This window comes from Myotis daubentonii, chromosome 9 (assembly GCF_963259705.1).
Source record: "Myotis daubentonii chromosome 9, mMyoDau2.1, whole genome shotgun sequence".
Classification (NCBI taxonomy): domain Eukaryota; kingdom Metazoa; phylum Chordata; class Mammalia; order Chiroptera; family Vespertilionidae; genus Myotis; species Myotis daubentonii.
In genome coordinates this window covers 6,039,004-6,058,107 of record NC_081848.1, presented here as the reverse complement: position 1 = coordinate 6,058,107, position 19,104 = coordinate 6,039,004, and the positions used below count along the sequence as shown (strand labels likewise).

The 19,104-nt window shown below is 49.6% G+C and overlaps 1 long non-coding RNA gene across 1 annotated transcript in view; it reads left to right on the top strand.

Annotated features, from left to right (window-relative positions):
* LOC132240528 (uncharacterized) overlaps positions 1–18,495 on the top strand; it is a 42,035-nt gene extending 23,540 nt beyond the window's left edge. The window contains exons 2-3 of the long non-coding RNA XR_009454348.1: positions 691–886; positions 18,445–18,495. This is a non-coding gene — a long non-coding RNA (uncharacterized LOC132240528). The remainder of the gene's footprint in view (positions 1–690; positions 887–18,444) is intronic.
* Positions 18,496–19,104: the final 609 nt, after the last annotated feature.

Sequence of the window (19,104 nt, the reverse complement as noted above, 5' to 3'; positions counted from 1 at the left end):
ATACCTGCATAAGTTATGAGCCTTTAGTCCTTGCCCAGCTGCCATAGGCCAGAACGTGTGACCATGAACTTGGGGCTGAACAGCCTGGGAAGTTGAAAAAGAAAGAGATGAGAGATTCAAGAATTGGTAGGAGCCCCCAAAATGATAGGCACCACCCTCCACATTTTCAGAGCAGCCTGGTCCAGCAAGGTGAGGCTGCCCCATCAGGTAGGGCAGAAGTGTGGTACCCCTCAGGAGGTTGGGGGAGTTGGGGGGGTAGTCTAGAGTTCTTTCTCTTGCGCTATGTCAGCGGTTCTCAACCTGTGAGTCGTGACCCCTTTGGGGTTCAAATGACCCTTTCACAGGGATCGCCTAAATACATCCTGCATATCAGATATTTACATTACGATTCATAACAGTAGCAAAATTACAGTTATAAATTAGCAACGAAAATGATTTTATGGTTGGGGGTCACCACAACATGAGGAACTGTATTAAAGGGTCGAGGCATTAGGAAGGTTGAGAACCACTGCGCTATGTTAAGGTAATGTTCTCATTGTCCTAACCGAGTTTTCCTTAGACAAACAGCGGGAGAACACCAGCACTCAGGGAGCATCTGCTATGTCCTCACTCACATTTATGCTGTTCTCTCCCTCCTCTCTCTCTTCTGTCTGTCACCCTCTGTCCCTCCTTTCCTCTTTCTCTTTTCAGTGCTTCTCAAGAACCTATACGTGTTGAGCCACTCTGAGATCTGGGATCTCCCTGATACGCGGCTTCCCTTTGGACACGCAGATGAGTCACCATCACCTGGTGAGAATTAAATGCGATGACAGGTACAGAACTCTGTAAACTGTGAGGTTTTCACTGAGCTGCAAGGAGAACTGTTTTCAATCGGAAGCTGACGTAGGTAAGACATCCTCTGCCGCAGTGATGCCTGGTCTGCACTTCGTGGCCCGCCTTCCCCACCGACGCCCAGCTCCCCGCCCTGTAGTTTATCTTCCCTGCTTCTGTTTTCTTTTTCTTCCTCTGCCCCACTCCCAGGGGAAACTCGGCCGGACACAGCAGCTGGTCGCCAGCCAAGTGTCTGTGTTTCTGACCTAATTATCTTGATGGGCTTGCCTGGGGCCAGGGGTCAGGGCTTGGACCGGAGGTCACACCACAAGCCTCCTGGCCCGCGAGGAGCGGGCGTTCCCTTGGCAGCCTCCCAGCACTCTGTCCAGCCCCACCGCACAGGACTTCAAGTCCAGGCGAGCCGGAGGAGCAAGTGAAAATAGGAGCAGGTTCGCCCTAGCGGTTTGGCTCAGTGGATAGAGTGTTGGCCTGCGGACTGAAGGTCCCAGTTTTGATTCCGGTCAAGGGCACATGCCCAGGTTGTAGGCTCAATCCACAGTGGGGGGCGTGCAGGAGGCAGACGATCAATAATTCTCTCTTGTCATTGATGTTTCTATCTCTTTCCCTCTCCCTTCCTCTCTGAAATCAATAAAAATATATTTAAGAGAAAAGAAAAAGGGGCAAGGTTCCTGCAGAGTTTCTCAACTTACTCCACTTTGGGCCGGAACCTTCTTTGTTCTGGAGATGAGACGGGCTTGTAGGACGTTCAGCAAAATACCTGACCACTAGGTGCCAACGGCACTCCCCACAGCTGTGATAACTAACAAGTCCCCAGACATTGCCCAGTGTCCCCTGCGGGCAAGGTTAATGCCCCTTAGATCCACTGCTCTAGAAGATTGCAGATCCAAATGTAAAAACAGGAAGTAAACAGCTCAACCTTCTCATTATTTTCATGTTAACCTGTGTGTCTATTTTCCTGGAAATTTTATTGGTCCCGGGGAAGGGGAGGCAGGCACCCCTGAATTGGGGGAGACCAGGAAGGCCTGGAGCGTGGGCTGGGCCCTGAGGCGAGCCTTGCAGGCAGGCCCAGGGCAGGGGATGGAGTCCAGGCAGCGGAGCCAGGCCTGCTGAGTCAGCAGCACCTCCAGCAGGTTGTATGGTCTGAGAAGGAGATCGGCCCAGGAAGGCCTGGCCCCTGGGTCTGGGCAGCAGGGTCTCCGAAGGCTTCAGGGTCCCCCAGCTCCGTCACGTGGCCCCCCTGGCCCGCCTCATAGTTGGATATTGATTGTGGATATTGATACGCAGTCAGAGTAGAGGAGGGGCGGCCGTGTTTGCCGGCCTTCCATGCCCTTGCTCACCGCATCCACTGGACGGCGCCCGCTGGTGCTCCCATGCGCCCGAGGAGGTGGCCCGGGGTCGCGGGGTGGCATTGGACTGGCTCAGGATCAGGTCTCCGTCCGGAACTTGGGGAGCTGCCCAGACAGACAGGAGCCTCCTTGGTCACCACTCCTCTAGTCCTGGTCAGCCCGCAGCATGTGGTGGGCCTGGCCTGGCCTGGAACCGGGAAGCAGCCTATGGTAGCAGCGGCGTGGTGGGTGGAGTGGGGGGAGGGCGGCGTGGTGGGGGGAGTGGTGGGAGGAGGGCGGCGTGGTGGGAGGAGGGCGGCGTGGTGGGGGGAGGGCGGCGTGGTGGGGGGAGGGCGGCGTGGTGGGGGGAGGGCGGCGTGGTGGGGGGAGGGCGGCGTGGTGGGGGGAGTGGTGGGAGGAGGGCGGCGTGGTGGGGGGAGGGCGGCGTGGTGGGGGGAGTGGTGGGAGGAGGGCGGCGTGGTGGGGGGAGGGCGGCGTGGTGGGGGGAGGGCGGCGTGGTGGGGGGAGGGCGGCGTGGTGGGGGGAGGGCGGCGTGGTGGGGGGAGTGGTGGGAGGAGGGCGGCGTGGTGGGGGGAGGGCGGCGTGGTGGGGGGAGGGCGGCGTGGTGGGGGGAGTGGTGGGAGGAGGGCGGCGTGGTGGGGGGAGGGCGGCGTGGTGGGGGGAGGGCGGCGTGGTGGGGGGAGGGCGGCGTGGTGGGGGGAGGGCGGCGTGGTGGGGTACAGATAAAGGTAGCCACAGAGCTCTGGCGTCTATTTCCCAACTTTGTCCTTAATGTCCTCTGGGCGAGGACTGAGGAGTTTTCTCTAACTAAAGGTGGATTTGTTGCAATATGACTGTATATTAGTGAACAAATTAAGCATGATGCAAAATTTGCATTGCTTATGTGTGATTCCTCCTTCAGAAACGCTGGGAGAGCACAGAGCACCCAGCCCAGGGGACTGAGCTGCATGGGACACAGGAAGTGAGGGCGCTGGCGGAGGAGCAGCACTTTCCTTTGGGCATGACAGAGACACAGAGACGTGGGCCTTTTTACAACCAGCCTCCTGTTCTTTCCTTCCTTTGCCCAGTAGGTGGGGACAGAGAGGACTGGAGCGCATTGGAGGCGGGGAGACTGGGTGGAGTTGAGTTTGAGGATAGAAAGTCTCTGGATTGTTAGGGGCCCAGAGTAAAGTGACCGAGGAGATGGTAGGTAGTAAAAATAGATGATTTGAACCAAAGGGTGGGAATGATATAGAAGACAGTTAAGTCCACCTGGGAAGGATTTTCTAACCATTAGGGCAACAATGGAATGATGGCTTGAGTTCCTCATTCCTGGCTGAATTCAGAGGGGGAATGTAGTAGAAGGGAGAACAGCAAGTAGGAATGTTGACGCAAAGACCCCCAGGGTTTCTCCTGACTTTAGGATTCCACACCTTGTGAAAGGTGCTGCAGGTAATGGGAACTGAACAGAGTGAGTTCCTGGAACTGGCGTCTTAGGAAGAGGAGTTTGGAAGGTCTGAGAGGCCCTTTAGATGAGGAAGGGTGTGGAGGGGCTCGCAGAGGGACGCAATCATCGCATGGGTGGTAGCATAGCAGTCATCATTGTATCTCAAGAAGCATTGGCACAGTGCTAGGCACAGAGCGGGCACCAAATGAGGATTTGTTGACTCTTAGTTGAAAGGTGCTGGTATTAAAATGTAGGTCCTGCTAACCCTCTATAGATACAGGTATTCAGAAATATCTGTATAGCTCGACACAGATATATGGATCTCCATCTCAGCTGATGCATTTGGTGGGATAAGCAAGCTCATGTGACTTTCTGATAGAGACCAGGCTATTTGGGGGTGTGGAAAATGCAAGAGGTATTTTATAGTTTTTCGTGCTATTTACAGCTCATATTATACAAAAGGAGCAGTCAGGGGGTCAGAATGAATGCTACGTTTCAGCGAGGTGTCCAAGTAGAATGTCCAGAGGCGGTTGGAGACACTCAACAGCAGGTAAGGAAAGAAGTCCGGCTGGAGCTTGAGATACAGGAGACAAGGTGGAGTGTGAAGGCTGGAGAGCCCAGGGCCACACCTGAGCTTCAGGCAGGCCCAGGGGAGAGAGGAGTGGGGGAGGGGGGAAAGGGAAGGAAAGGTACACCATTTAGGAAGCCACAGGAGGGAAGTGAGAGTGTCTAGGACAGTCATTCTCAACCTTCCTAATGCTGCGACCCTTTAAAAACAGTTCCAGACAGAGCCTTGAGCTCCCTCACCTGTGAACTGCGCAATGATACCCTTTTGGAGGGCTGGTGTAGGGCTAGGCTAATGTCTGTAAAATCATTTAGCACTAGTGACCAGCACAAGGTGACCACTCAGCTACTTACTGTCTTTAATACAACGATCAAACCACCAGCTACGTATTCCCTTTTGGGAGGGAGAAAACTAAAGGAATTAACCAAGGCTGCCCAGTCAGAATGGAGAGGATGAGATTCCAAACTAGTTCTTCAGGTTCCACAGTCTGTCTTCTTCACTGGTTTTCCCTCCTCCCTCCTTTTAGTGGGGAATGTTAAATGTTCCCTCCCACCTTTGTTAACGAATACTTATGGGTTGGCCAGTAAGCCGTGCATAGTCCTAGCGCTCTCTCTCTCTCTCTCTCTCTCTCTCTCTCTCTCTCTCTCTCCCCCCCCCCTCTCTGCACTTGTTCAGTGGCATCAGTGGGAGTGGGGTGGGGAGAGGGTATGAAGATGAATAAGGGATAGATTCTGTCCCCAAAGTGCCCACGGCCCAGGATAGTGGGGAAGCACTCTGTCGACAGGTAATTAAAGTAAAATGGGATAAGCACCAGAAGAGACTATGAGCAGAATGCGGTGGCAGCCCAGCCGAGGGAGAAACTCCCTCTGGAAAAGCTGGGCACGGCTTCAGGAGAAGAGGTGACGGTCACCTTGGATCCTGAAGAAGAACCCACAGTCGTCAGGTGGACTCAGAGAGCAGGCATGGGGCAGCGACAGGACGACAGGACGCTGAGCCAGGTCCCGCGGCAGCAGCATGACCTCCAGGCCGGAGCAGCCTCGGGGCTCGGGCTCAGCTGCTCGGCAAGGAAAGTGCAAAGTGAGGCTGAAAACCAGGGCAGAACCAGTCGTCATGGGGGCGTTTCTGTGGTGGCCAGGGCTGGGCTTGACTGAGGGGTGATGGAAGCCAGCAGATGTCTTTGTTGGGGATAGGAGCAGATTTACAATACTTTTCCTCTATTTTTTGGTAACAGGTCTATTGAGATATAATTCACATAGCATGCAATTCATCTATTTAAAGAGTACAATGCAATATTTAAAAAACATATATACTTTTCCATTGATTTCAGAGAGCAAGGGAGAGGGAGAGACAGAAACATCAATGATGAGAGCGAACCATGGATTGGCTGCCTCCTCCATGCCCCACACTGGTTACTGAGCCTGCAACCCGGGCCTGGTCCCCGACCTGGAATTAAACCATGACCTCCTGGTTCGTGGGTCGATGCTAAACCACTGAGACATGCCAGCCGCGCCTGCAATGTTTTTTTGTGGACTCCCCAAGTTGCTCAACCAACCATCCCACAATCAGTTTTAGAACATTTTTATCACCCCCAAAAGAAGTCTCATGCCCTTTAGCACTAACATCCACCCGGGCCTCCACATTCTGCCAATGTCCCCCCAGCCCTAGGTTACCACTAATCTGCTTGTTGTGTTTATAGCTTTGCCTATTCTGAACATTTCATATAAATGGACTTATTTACTAGGTAGCCTTTTGTGACTGGCTTCTTTCATTACCATAATGCTTTCAAGATCCCTCCACGTTGCTGAATAATAGTCTATTGCGTGGATATACTACATTTAATTTATTTATTCATACTTTAATAGACATTTGGGTTGTTTCCACCTTTTGGCTATTATGAACAATGCTGCTTTGTGCAGGTCTTAGTGTGAGCATGTTTTCATAGTTCTTGGGTATACACCTAGGAGTAAAATAGTTGGGTCATACGGTAACTATACATTTCACCTTTGAGCCTTTTCCAAAACAGCTGCACTATTTTACGTCCCCTCCAGTGATGTACAAGGGTTCCCGTTCCTCCACATCCTCCCACACTGGCTACTCCCTGCCAGCTGTGTTTTTCGGGAGGCTTACTGGGGAGCAGTTGAGAAGGCAGCGCAGGGATAGAGCGTTAGGAGGACTTGACCACGGCCCCCATGAAAGACGATGGCAGAATTGGCTGCCTATCTCGCTAATATTGTTACCGACTATGAACTTCTTGACTTAGTCTCTTATCAATCTGCAAACGGGGAGGTGACCATCCTGCTTATGAAGTCCCCACTGCCCTTCCATGGTTGGCGACATGTGCCTTCGGGGCCCTGGTAAGCCAACAGGAATGGCTTCAATCTAAGACCAGCGTTGGTGATGACCTTGTTAGTCTCCCGGGCCAGGTGGCTGGGGCGAGAACTTCCCTAGGTCATTAGGTGGCCAGCGGTTACCTTGTCCTGTCCTGGCCGGGAGGGGCTCCATGGGGACAGCGAGCTCTGGGCAGAGAGGGAGGGGAAGGCTCCGAGCGAGGTGCTGTCTGACCTGAATGTGAAGAAGGTCTCTCTCCAGTTCAGTCCGTGCTGCCTCCGAGGCTCTGGGTCAGCGGGTCCGGCCGCAGCAGGGGCCAAGTGGGGGCTTCCTTCCTCCACAAGGGCTGAAGCTCACCCAGAGTCCTTTCTCTGCGCCCAGCCCGGCTCCGGACACGGCGCCACCACTGAATCTCAGCTGAGCATACGCTCATTCGCCCAACGCTGACTGGTCCCAGCCACGCGCTGGGCCTGTGCTAAGCGTCCAGGGTGCACAGAAGGGGCAGAGCTCCCGCCCCAGGGAGCCGCATTGCGTGGAACCTCCGTGAGGGAGGGAGGGTGCGAGCGAGCGTCTGTGAGTGTGTGTGTGTGAGTGTGTGAGTGTGTGGATGCTGCTTTGAGTACAGCGAGGCACTTGCTGTTGAGCCAGGTAGAGCTGTGCTCTTGATAACCTGCGCTCTCATCCACATCAAAGGGTAGAGAGCACTTTCCTCCCTGAAACAAAATGGAAGGGAGTGTGCGATTCCTCCAGACACAAAACCCCCGGGGTCTACAGCCACCTTCCTTCCATCTCCATCCCCCCAGATACCTCCTCTGCTACACGACAAAGGGAACGGAAATTGTGGGTCAGCAAAACCCGAGGTTTAGCCAAATAAAACACACAGCAGTGCAATAAAGCCTTTGTGTAAGACAAAGACTCGCCGCCAAGCAGGAGGCAGAAAGTGCGGATCCCACACGCGGGAAGCGGTGCTCTCGCCCAATTATGGGGCGCTCTCCGGTTTGTGTTGACCTCGCTGATTTCAGTCAGCTTCAGCACATCCCGCCTCACCGCCAGGAATCAACACCCCGAGCTCTCTGTGCTCCCTGCGCAGAGACCCACCCCCCCATAAGGCTGTTGCGGGTGCGAGGTCCAGCGGGTTGGGCTGGGGGCTTCCTTGGGCTGGCATCGATGCAAAGCGGTGAGGAAGCGATGGAGCCACGCACAGGGTCGGCAGAGGGGCCCTGAGGGTGGGGTATGACTTGGGGAGACTTGGACACTCGCCCCTGTTTGTCGCGCGCAGGCTGTGACACAAGGGCAGCTGCTGGGAGGACGGGCAGCAGGTCCGCCTGGAGGAGCTTCTCCTGTGAAGCTCAGCGGGGACTGAGGTTTCCTTGAGGGAGGCCCTGGCCAACGGCTGTCACTCCTGGTCTCTTGGGCAGAACGGAATCTGCATGAGGCAGGGTGGTTTTTCTCTGCTGTGTTCACTGGTCTGTTCTCGTGTCTAGAAATGTGCCTGGTACAGAAGGGACACAATACCTGTTTTTATTTTTTTTTATTTATTTTTAATATATTTTATTGATTTTTTACAGAGAGGAAGGGAGAGAGATAGAGAGTTAGAAACATTGATGAGCGAGACACATCGATCAGCTGCCTCCTGCACATCTCCCACTGGGGATGTGCCCGCAACCCAGGTACATGCCCTTGACCGGAATCGAACCTGGGACCCTCCAGTCCGCAGGCCGACGCTCCATCCACTGAGCCAAACTGGTCTCGGCCAATACCTGTTTTTAGAATGAATAAATGCCAGGCACCCTCTTTTTCAGAGGTTCCGCCCTGTTGGGGGTGCACAGAGTGTTAGGCCATCTCTTCCTGGCGCGGGTGATATGAGGGACTATTCTGGGCTCCCGGCTGCCCTAGTAGCTGGGGGTGAGGGAGAGGTGGGGGGTGTGAGTGGGAAGACAGATGGTGGAGGAACATCAGGTGGGTCAATTAGCTTGTACTGGAAAATGCAGATGCTCGTATACATTTCACCCCGTAACCCTCCACTGTTCCCAGGGGCAGGAATGGAACCCTCCCTTTGTAGTTTCTTCCATGGGTGAGCTCGCAGGCATGAGTTTTAAATGCCTTTCCTTCTTTGAGGAGGCTACCCATAACACTTCTTTATTCCTATCTAGGTGCTGGCGATTTGTAAAATTCTTGGTTTTAATCTCTAATATATCAGTTTCCTCATTTGCAAAATGGGGCTCATACAGTTGCTCTCATAAAGAAGATGGGAAGAATGAATGAGCATATGTGCATAGAGTCACCAGCACATGGGACATGCTCTATGGATGTCACTGTCACCACTCCCACAGCTACAGCTGCAGCTGTGGCGCTGGAACTGATTACTGCTTCTAAGTACAAACATGAGTCTAGCTCCGCCCTTTGCGACTCAGGCCTGAGGCCTGAGGAGGCAGTTGAAAGGGCGGGTAGTCGTTGCCCATGGCTGGGACCAGGATGCGTCCTGTGCTGGGCTGGCACCTCCTGGCAACAGAGAGGTTCCCTTCCAATCCCTCGGCAGGCCCAGATCCAGCCGCGGGTCTGCTTAGGTGGCGGTGCCATAGCCTGGGCTGTTCTCAGTCCTCTCCTGTGAAATCGCTTCTCCTTGGAAACCAGGTTCCACCACCTCAGTGCTTCCTCACCTTGCGTAGGGTCCCCTTGTATCTGAAGCCACACAAAGTGTCTTTGCCACTTCTTGCACACAGAGTGGCCATAAATTTCAAATTGGACTTGGTGTTGGACTTGGTGTTGCTTTCAGGTGGAAAAGTCCGTCAGAGAGCCTTGTAGAGAGGCAGTGGAATGAGGTGGGAAACGCAGGCTGTGCTGGGCAGGGTCTGGCAGGCAGTGGCAGAGTTAGGTTGCCTGGGTTATCATTCCCATCAATCCCTCACTAGCTGCGTGATGTAGGACGTGCTCTGAAATATCCCTCCGTGTTATATTTCTAGTCTACAAAACAGTGTGGTGATTCATTCGATAAATATTTATTGATCAGCTCTGTGCCAGGTACTGTTACTATAGCACCTACATCCTGGGTATTTGCAAGGATTAGATGAGCTAGTGGCTGGGTCAACCTTAGAATTTGCTCATAGAAAGCATGAAACAATATTAGCTATTGTTGTTGTTTTAAATGGTTCAGATGCCAAAATTATGAAACTTCTAGTACCTGTCACTGATTCTCTTTTGTTAAAGAGAACATTTAGAATTGGAATTGTCCAGAACAGTCTAAGCTATCGGGTCAGTGGATCTGTGTACAACATTAGTTTAGCACCCAGCAACTTGAAGGTCCTCAGTAATGACTTGTGGCTTGGGTCTTCCATTGTTCTGTCCCTAATATATTCCTAATGCCTCTCAACTGAGTCATCACCTCTGCATTTTTAGGTAAAACCTCGCTATTTCAGCTGCAGTATTGATGACACCACCTTGTAAGTATGCTGTGCTGAAATCTCACCATTTTTAAAATGCTTTTGAGATACTGTACCACTCTTGCTCCATGGCGGGGGGCCCGGGCCTGCTGGGAGTTGTCTAACGGTGATGCTAAACCCCTGCGACTTTATATAACCATGTTCTGTTTCAAAATTGGGAGGGTGATCATCTAGCCCATGTCTCTGACAGTTGGATCTGGGCTCTTTGCCCAGAAGAGCTGTTAAAAACTCACCCAGCCACCCACCCACTGTAGACTGTGAATGAATTTGGGGATTCCAGGTTTACCACTTGAAAGGGAAAAGGCCAAGTAGATGACTGACTTCAGTTTTCTCTGAGAGAAAAAGTGGCAACAACATATATTCCAAAGAGAAGCATGAGGGTGGCACAAGTGCCTAGTGAAATATGTGAGCGTCTCAATAAATACCAGTACAGGCGCGGGCAAAAGTAGGCTTACAGTTGTTCGTATGGAAAAAGACACGCAGACTACAATGATTACAAGAGCTTTATTAACTCGGAAGAATGTCACCCACAACTGTAAACCTATTTTTGCCCACCCCGGCATTACTTCTCTTCCTTCTCACCTCCACCCTCCCCACCCCACTGCCTTCCCTGGGCGCCCGCTCATGCTCCCTGGGCTGGATCGTTACCCGCCACCGGGCCTGAGCTGTGGAGTGTGTGTGTGTGTGTGCCTGTGTGTGTGTGTGTGTTAGCGGAAGGGAGTGTGTAGGGACGACATGAGCCCAGCTCCTCTCTGACGTGTCCTGCGGGAGGAGCCCGGCCCGCAGCCCACGTGGCTCACACGGCACCAGGAGTGAAACACAAACAAAGCAGAGGCTGTTCTGCTTGTCAGCCTCCGGGACCTCACGGAGCTGGGACGGGACTGCATTGCCGCTGCTGGGCTGCAGTCGGGCTCAACGGAACAGCCACAGGGAGCTATGCTGGGCGGTCCCCAGGCTCCGCACACGGAGCACAAGCAGATCAACAGGAGGGTGGCTGCTCTGCTTGCTTTTAAAAGGAAGGAGCAGCAGAGAGAAATGAGGGAGGGTGGGAAAAATGGAGGCAAAAGAAAAAGGAAAAAGAGAACGGGAGAGAGAGGAGAGAGCCACGGTGCAGGATTGCTTGGGTGGAATGGCCGCCGCGGCCGGGCTTTGGTTCTGAAAGGACTCGGGCCCTCTGGGGATCCATGGCTTCCCCAGGTGGAGGCAAAAGCCAGCGGTAATTGGCTCGTCACGGTGTGTGCCTATGTTTGCGAGGGAGCTAGGCGTCCCAAGGAGGACATGCAAAAGGGCACGCGGGGCTACGTGGAGCAGCTTCACTTCCCTCATCACACCTCTCTTCTCTCCCCCTCATGCCTCCCACCCTCACGATTCCAGTCCAACAGGCCGATGAGACCCACGTCTTCGGACACTGACCAGGACTTTCTCCTCCTCACACGGCTGGGGCAAAGTGCTCAGGGAGTCTGTGTGCGTGTGACAGCACAGGAGTGAAGTAGGTGGGTGCATGTGGTTCAGATAGAACAGCGGTTCTCAACGACCCTTTCACAGGGGTCGCCTAAGACCATCCTGCAGATCAGGTATTTACATGACGATTCATAGCAGTAGCAACATTACAGTGATAAAGTAGCAACGAAAATAATTTTATGGTTGGGTCACAACATGAGGACCTGTATTTAAAGGGCCAGAAGGTTGAGAACCACTGAGATAGAAGCTACAGTGCTTGGGCAGGCTGTAGGCACACTGGAAGTCTTCCAAGACTAAGGGGAGAAAGGTAGAGAAAATAAATAAATCACAGAAGAAAACCACCCACACCCACCAGATGCTGCTTCTGAGCAAAGCCTCACAGGAGGGGGGAAGGGTGCCCGGAGTGGCAAGGAGGCATGTCTGCGAGGCTGTTTGAGGTTAAAGATAACTCCCTGCGCGCATGCCGTGTTCCAGGTGTGAAGAGCAGAGCCAACACTCACACTCGGAGAAGTGTCTCTGTTTGGAAAGTGTGTGCAAGTGTAGAGTTCACACGCAATGCGACCATCAGCAGTAACTACCAGGCAGCGGCGTCCTCCTGCTCAGATTCATAGCGACTCTCTGGAATGTCTACTTACAGAAGCCGCGTGGCAGGGCAGCGGTGGTGGTGGTGGGGTGGGGGTGGGGGGTGGCGTTTGAGGCCTGACCCCTGCTGGGGGGCCTTTGGGAGTCCAGTCTAGGAAGATGGCCAAAGCAAAGTTCTGGGGCAGCAGCACTGCCCCTGGCTGGAGGGGGAAAGCCCAGATGGGCGTGGCAGGCTGGAGGATTACTGATCAGTATAAATATTTGGAAAACGTTTGCTGGGTGATCCAACAGTTGGAACATTTGTAGGGGGGAGAGAAAGAGTAGCTGGTTCATTTAAAACAGCATTTTTTAAAAATCATGTGTGCATAAACTCCAGGAAAAACAACACTGTTATGGTACAGTACCTGGCTCAGCTGGGAACGATACTTACGAAGAGCACTCCAAACTGCCTAAAAGAACTTAGCAGAGGACCTGCTCCAGGAAGGGAGCTACCATGGCAGACAGCCATAGCTTAATCTGAACTAGTGTGACAGTCAGGAAGGAGCCCAGCGAAGGCCATTTGATTAAAGTCCTCCCATGCCCAGTGTTAAAGATGGCCCAGCAAACATTTAGTTCCCAAGCATTGGCACCGATCTCCATACAAATTGCCTTCTGTCCTGGAAGTTCTAAACCACTCCCTCCTCCTCCCTTCTCCTCAGCTCGAGATGGTGTATAAGCCTCAGCTGCCTGATCTGTCCTCTGGCCCCATACTCTTATGGACCCCCATATGTACCTACGTGACACATTTGGTTATTTTTCTCCTGTTAATTGGTCTCCTGTTAATTGGTCTCTTGTCAATTTGATTCTTAGAGCAGCCAGAAGAACTCTGAGGGGAAAAGTGTTCCTCCCTCCCATACTCAGAGTCTTTCACAGACTATTACTTTCACCGCAGATACTTACACTGGGAGGATGGGGAGAGGTAGCAGGGAGAAGGTGGCAGTGTAGCAGAGAGCAAAACCCTCAGCTGCAATAATGGGGATTTAGTAGAAACTGTCTGACACTGAGAGCTTGGGAAACAGCAGCACGACCGTGCTCTTTAAGAGTGGAGGGAAAAGCCAGTGGGAAGTACTAAGTGTTGCGAGAGGTTCCCTCTGTGGGACTGACGAGGTGAGGAGGGTGAATCGGGGGCTGCTGTTGCTGGATGTGAGTCTGTTAGTACAGTTTATTTTTTAAAACTGGTGCACAGATTACTTTGATAAATGATTAGTAAGTGTTAGCTATCATTATAGAACTGGAATGGGTGTGAAAGGTTTATCTTGTCTGTTCTCTTGCGTCTAGCCAGCATAGTTTCTAAACTCCTGCCCAGGGTTGGCCATATCACAGGGCGAACCCGGTGACTCTGCGGTCCCAGGAGCTGTGTGACACTGGCCCAGGCAGTCTCCCCTATTCCACAATGACCACAGCGATGGCGAATGTCAGGGCCAATCCTGGATACAACTGTCAATAGGAAAAGTGGCTGTAATAGTCTTTCTATCCCCGTGAAAGGCTGAATAGTGCCTCCCAAATAGGTCCAGGTGCGAATCCCTGAAACCTGGAAATCCTATATAAAAAAGAGCTAGTATGCTAATTAGACCGAACAGCAGACGACTGTCCAGACGACCTTCCAGACGAAGCCAGGGCTGCGAGGGCCAAGCCCCTTGCACAAATTTCGTGCATCGGGTCTCTAGTGTTATATAACAGAAGGATTTCACGGATGTGATTAAATTCAGGTTCTTGAGATGGAGAGAGTATCTTGAGGGGCCAGATGTAATCACAACAGTCCTTATAAGAGGGAAATGGGATGTGTCAGAGTCAGAGATAGGAGATGTGACAACAGAAGGAGGGGACTGTAATGACAAACTTTGATGATGGAGGAAGGGGCTACAAGCCAAGGAATGCTAGCAGCCACTGGAATGTGAAAACGTTAAGGAAAAGGATTCTCCCCTTGGAACCTATGGAAGAAATCAGTCCTACTAACGTCTTGTCTTTAGCCCAGTGTAACTGGCTTTAGCCTTCTCGCTCCCAGGAGGGTAAGAGAATGCATACCTGTTGTTTTAAGCCACTTGAAGTTTGTGGTAATTCGTTACAGCAGCAATAGGAAACCAGTGGGATCCTAAAGCATAAACATTTCTGTAGTAGTCCGGGCTCCCAGGCCTTCCTCTTCAGCCTCTACCACATAGATCAAGTCTGGTAACCAGGGCCTCCCTGGGAAATGTAAAAATGTATTTGCATTAAGGTGTTATAAACTGTTATATATTTTTCCAAGAAATTTTGCATCTTAAAAAGAGATTCCAGGAAGAAGGTCTCAAGGGCAGAGAGTTATTTCTTCCTCATATTTGTATTTCTAGGACCCAGCACAGGGCCTGGTAGATAAATAAATGCTGAAAGAATAAGTGGTTAAACGCATAAACAAATAAATGACTGAGTGGATAGAGACCCTAGGTACAAAGGAAGACTCCATCGCCCTTTATTCGTCAAATATATTTAATACTCTGTCCTGTTAAGAGAGGCTTCTTGTTGCCTAATAGAAGTCCCCCAAGATGAATCTTTTATCCTTGGTGGATTTAGTGAACATTTGGTCAGCAAACAAAATCTATTAAGTTACTCTTAGTTTTTTTGTTTTGTTTTGTTTTTTTTGTTTTTTCAGGCTTAATAATCCCAATTCAATGAATTTTCATATAAGTGTTCTCTCTGTCATGGTCAGAGCAAGCCAGTTTCCTTGATGGGTTTTGCTTGGGCTCCCACCACATGGGCCTGTGTTGGGGCAGAGCTTCTGCTATATCTAGTTCTCTAATCTGCGGAAATTTGCTTCGGGACTGTGGACAGTGGGACCCCTGGCTTTGCTGTCAGGGGTGTGCTGGGAGAGAGTGAACCTGAGCCTGGCAGGGATGGGCCTGCGGCCTTGGCCTATCTCTGTGACCTGTGGAGACTACATAGTGCACGGTTCAAAGCATGGGTTTTAGCCGCTGATGAACCTGCACGCTAAGCCTGGGTCTCTCACTGACTACGTCTGTCACCAAACCTCTCTAAACTTTACTGTCGTGATTTCTAACTCTAGGCCATAGACCAGTGGTTCTCAACCTTGGCTGCACATGAGAATCACCTGGGAATCTTTAAAATCCTGATTTCTGGGCCTCATCCTCCGGAAATTCTGTTTCTTTGTGACTAATGTTGTGGCCCCACCCCATAACAAAGAAACATCCTCTGAGGATGAGGCCCAGAAATCAGGATTTTAAAAAGATTCCCAGGTGATTCTAATGTGCAGCCAAGGTTGAGAACCATTGCCGTAGACTATTGCTTGGAGGATTCAATCAGGTGATATAAATAGCATCCTTAATTGTGCCTGGTACAGGTTAATGCTTGCCGCACGGCCACTATTATGGTGCAGACGCTGGGAAGGGTGTGGCAAAACTTGTTTTTCTCCTTCCATGACATCCAGAGCCATTTGTGAGGTGGGGGATCACGTCAGGCCGTCTTGGGCAAGGAGTTGCAGCATTCATTCATTCATTCATTCAGCCTAGAGGCACTAACCTCGTTCCTCTAAAGGAGTTCTCAGTGTAGCAGGAAAGCATATAGATAATTCCAGCATTTATCTTTGAGATGGGGAGGTATTTGAATGATGAATAGCCTCTCTCTGGGAAGAGATAATGGCATTCCAAGCAGAAGAAACAGACTGTACAAAGCCACCAAATGTGAACAGCATGATGGGTCCAAGGAAGGGGGATCCATGTGTTACTTCTGTTCTCCGCATTCTAAACATGCGGTTTGATTGCTTTTCTTGAGCTCCGTAGAGTTGGGTGTGACTGTGTGACCATGTGACAATGTGTTGGGAGCAGAAGTCACGAGAGCCACTCCTAAGCCAGAGCATTTCATATTGATGCCAAACACTCCCAAACTGTCTTTTCTTTTATTACAGTGACTGGTAATATTTGAAATGGTGGCTGCTCTGTTAGTCCAAATTCTAAGGTGAGGGAAAACAGAACAAAGCCCCCAGCTCTATTCTATATTCTTTTATTGTTCTCAGAATAATAGTCTTTGTTGTTCTAAGTCACTAGGACCTTAAGGTTGTTTGTTACTGAAGCGTAACCTAGCCTATCCTGATTGATAGAATAAATAGAGTCTGCGGAAATACCTTTTCCTCCTCTTCTCCAAAGACTCTCCAAAGACACAGAGATAGAGTTGAAGAGATAAGAGATAAGGTTAAATAAATTTCAAGGGTGGCTTTGAATGGGAAATAGAAAAAATGAAACCTATTGATGTGTGTAAAGTCACAGTTTCCATGCAACTCTTTGCCTTTGGGGTCGGAAGGCATTGTTCAGGCTTTGGCTTTAAGTATAGGTGCCTGTGTTTCCCTTGGAATCGCTGCCTCTCTGAGTCATTGCCCAGCACCAGTAGTCTGGGTTCCCAGGACTGAGGTTCAAGGTCATTCTTTATAATAAGGAGGTCTCCCCTCTTTGCACGGTTCTCTGCCCAGGGTGACGTGCTTTCACATATCTTATTTCTTTGATACATCACAACAACCCAGTGAGGCTGGTGCTATGATTAGTCTCATTTTACAAATGATGAAATGGGAGGTCAAGGTCAGAAAGGTCACATGACCTGTGCAGGATCACACAATCAGTGCATTTTAGACACAGGTTTCAATGTGGTGTGTGCTCACACCAACTTATGAATTCTTTCTGCTCAACTGCTTGCCTCCACCTCCTCCTTTTCTTACCCAGAGGTTGGTTTAGTCTGCCATTCTAAATACACTCAGAAACACAGAGTTTTCAATTCACAATAGTGATGGCTTCAGGAACAAAGCTTGAAAAATACCAATTCATAGGAAGTTTTCCCCAGCCATCAGCCAGAATGTGTGGAGTATTGTTATAACCATCAAAATGGTTATATATCCATTTTTAATATATCCACATCTACTGCTTCATACCCACACAGACCTGGACTTTAGCTTTGATGAACTTAGTCTTTTCTACTCTAGAGCTTTCACTCATCCTGGAATACCCTGGACTGTAGCATACTTGCACCACATCTCTTTGGTCCAGCTCAAATGCCTCCTTTTCCATGGAGCCTTCCCTGATTACCTGGAATCTTCATGTCCCTGCAGCACATACTTCTGGTTTGGTTCTTATCTGACAGTGCTCTCTATTGTGGTTAGTTGTGAACATGTCTGACTTCCTCACTAAAATGTAAGCTCTTGGATAATAGAGAGTGTGGGCTTACTCATTTTCTTGGTGTAGCAGGTAAAAGGCACTGGGTTCTAGTCTGGGTTACCATGAGCTAAACTCTGTAGCCTTTGACAAATCGTATAACTTCTCTGGGCCTCAACCTTCTCTTCTGGAAAATATGAGAGTTGAGATACAGATTTCAAAGGTCTATGACCTCCCCCTCCCCCAGTATATGCAAACATTTATATCTATAGGAAATACCTTTAGAGAGAGATGGACCGCAATATTCATCAGATTCTTAAAGGGCTCTGTTATCCAAGAAAGATTACAAACTGATACATTAAGGACTTTCTAAGTTTCCTTCAAACTCTAACATTTTAAGAATTTGTTTTTAAAAATCCATCAATTCGTAGAGCAGAACAGAGAGCCCAAAACAGACCTACACCGACAGTCATTGGATTTTTGACAAAATTGCAAAAGCCACCTAACGAAGAAAATAAAGTCTTTCAACAACTTTTTTTTTCCTGAAACAACTGGTTACTTAAATTAAAAAATAATCTACCCTGACCCCTGACTCATACCACACACAAAAATTAATTTGAGATTGACCACAGACCTGCGTGTAAAAGCCAAAACTCAAAAGCGTCCAGAAGAAAACCCAGGACAGCTTCATGCCTTGGGAGCGGGTAAAGGCATCGTAGAGCACTGACAACAATGACCGTAGGGAATAATTATTATAAGTTAGAATTTGTCAAAATCAAAACATTTTGCTCAACAAAAGACATAATTATGAAAACAAGCCACCCACAGACTGAAAGAAAATACTTACAAAACATAATCTGACCAAGAACTGGATCCAGGATCTATAAGAATTGCTACAACTCAATCATGAAAAACAAACAGGATAACCAAAACACGGGAAAACATTTGACAATTTCACTGAGGAAAGTTCACAAATGGCCAATAATCACATTAAAAAAAAAAAAGGCTTGAGATACAAGTCCACGCGTCCATTAGAATGACTAAAATTAAAAAGGCTGAAAACATCAAATGTTGGCAAAGACAGGGAGTAACTGTAATTCTTGTACATTGTTGGTGGCAGAGTGTAACCACTTTGAAGAAAGACCTGTTAGTTTGTGTGTTTTTTTTTTCTTTCAAAAACTAAACATAAATCTATTTTATGATCAGCAATACGACTCTTGGTTATTTATCCAAGAGAAGTAAAAGCATATATCTACAAAGAGTCTTGTAGAGGAATTCATAGCAGCTTTATTGATTACAGACCCCAACCTGGAGACAGACCAAGATGTCCATCAACAGCAGGAGCATGGACACACAGAGAGCTAGCGCTCAGCAACAAAAAGGAACAAACCGCTGAGACGGGCGTCAACATGGATGAATCTCAAAAGCGTTCGCCTTGCACTGTGAAAGAAGCCTTATACAGAAGGTACATCCTGTACCGGTCCATGTAGATGAACTTCTGTAACAGGCAAAACTAATACACAGTGAGAAAAATCACAACCGTGGTTGTTTCTGTACGATGGTGGATTACACAGGTGTAGGAATCTATAGAACTCATTGAATGATACCCTTGAGATTTGTGCATTTCGTGGCATGTAAATCTTACTTCTCCCCCAAAATGAGCCAACCATGAACAAATATTGCACTCTAATGATATGCATGCTAAAGTGTTTGAGGGTGAAGTGCACTGATGTCGGAAATGCATCCGAAAACATCAGATAGATTGATGGAGGGTGTAAGAGAAGGCTATATGGACAGGTACATAATAAACGAATACAGCAAAATATTAATTGTAGAATCTAAGTGGTGGCATCTGGGTATTTGCTGTGCAATTATTTCAACTTTTCTGCTATGTTTGAAAATTTTTTTAATGAAATATTGGGGGAAAAATTGTATCAGTAACAAAGCCACCAACCAACCA